General features: G+C 43.4%; 1 non-coding gene across 1 annotated transcript; it reads left to right on the forward strand.

The window, feature by feature from the left end:
- The first annotated feature begins 367 nt into the window (after positions 1 to 367).
- Positions 368 to 441, forward strand: TRNAR-UCU (transfer RNA arginine (anticodon UCU)). The gene has a single exon. It is a non-coding gene; the product is annotated as a tRNA-Arg (tRNA).
- Positions 442 to 1,390: the final 949 nt, after the last annotated feature.

Raw genomic sequence — 1,390 nt, forward strand, 5'->3', positions numbered from 1 at the left:
GTCAGGGATGCAGTGGTTAATCCTATTCCAGGATTTAGTTCTGTCTTTGTTAGTGTTGGAGATGCTGAGATGACCCTGTCGGGGCTACAGAGGACAATCCTAGATCTGGGTTTTTGTAGTATCACTCTTAGAGCTGGGGATCAGATATAGATCATATCCAGAATTACTCTCTTCCCTCACTCCCAATGGAAGGAGGGGGATGTTGAGAATAGCCTATTTTGCTGAGGAGTGAGATGGATTTTAGCTCCAGGTTTTCCTTATGCCCCTGTAGCTGCACAGAAATAGCAGGATGCTGAGATTAACCCTGCAGTGATGCAGAAGGTATGTGCATTTTCAGCTCTGGTACTGATGCTGTTCTTGTAGTGAGGTCTCTGTGGCGCAATGGACGAGCGCGCTGGACTTCTAATCCAGAGGTTCCGGGTTCGAGTCCCGGCAGAGATGATCTCCAGGCAGGTGTCTTTTATTTTGCACTCACTCAGGTAAGGATGTAAGTTAATTATATTTACTTCACCCTAGAGGGTTTTAGAAGGAAAAGAATGACTTTGCCTGATAACTTCTGTACTGCTATTCCTCTCAGTACTCTCCTCTCTCATGTCTGTGCACAGGCCTCTGATTCAAATTTTTTTCCTCAGAGTATTTCCCATTGTTCTTTTTTACCCTTTTGTTTTCTCTTGCATGCTGTGATATTTTAGCCCCACCTGTTCTTTAAACACTGTAGCAATGTCTCGATGCAGAGATTGCTGCCTTTTGTTATCAGAAGATATTTTGACAAGAATACTGTGCTTTTTAAGAAGAAGTCAAAGGGACAGATTATTTTTTTAGATCCCTTTGTTTTAATTGTTATTTCCCTAGATAAATCTGGTCTCTGCTTATTTCATATGCATGGCTGTATTTTAAAAGCTTGCTCTTTCTGCCTGATAATGAATTATAGCTCCTGACTACAGGCTTCCTATCCTGTTCTCACACTCTGTGCATTTTGATTTTTTCCTGCACATGAGGTTTCTGTGCTTGTTGGATTCCCTTTCCGTGTTCTCATCATGTTTAACAATTTATAGAACAGAAAACTGCAGTTAGTACGACTGATTTCAGAGCTGCCAAGTTTTGTGATGCTCCATGTGTGACATTTTATGCAACTTAATTAATCAGCTAAATTGCATTTTTATGACTTCCCTTATGACCATGTTCAGTTACTGGCCAACCCAGCCTGGGGGCAGGATGTGGAGCTGCACAAAACTGCATCTGGGGTAAGTGTGTGGGGCTGGGTTGGGGAAGCTGGTGGCTGTTTCTGGCATGAGTGCTGGTCTGCTGGAAGTGGTGGGTGTTGGACCTGCTAGAGAAAGGGGTATTTGTTGGTTGCCTGTGCTGATGGAAGGCCTGGGGGTTGTTTTCT

The sequence above is a fragment of the Eretmochelys imbricata genome, chromosome 24 (assembly GCF_965152235.1).
Source record: "Eretmochelys imbricata isolate rEreImb1 chromosome 24, rEreImb1.hap1, whole genome shotgun sequence".
NCBI lineage: Eukaryota > Metazoa > Chordata > Testudines > Cheloniidae > Eretmochelys > Eretmochelys imbricata.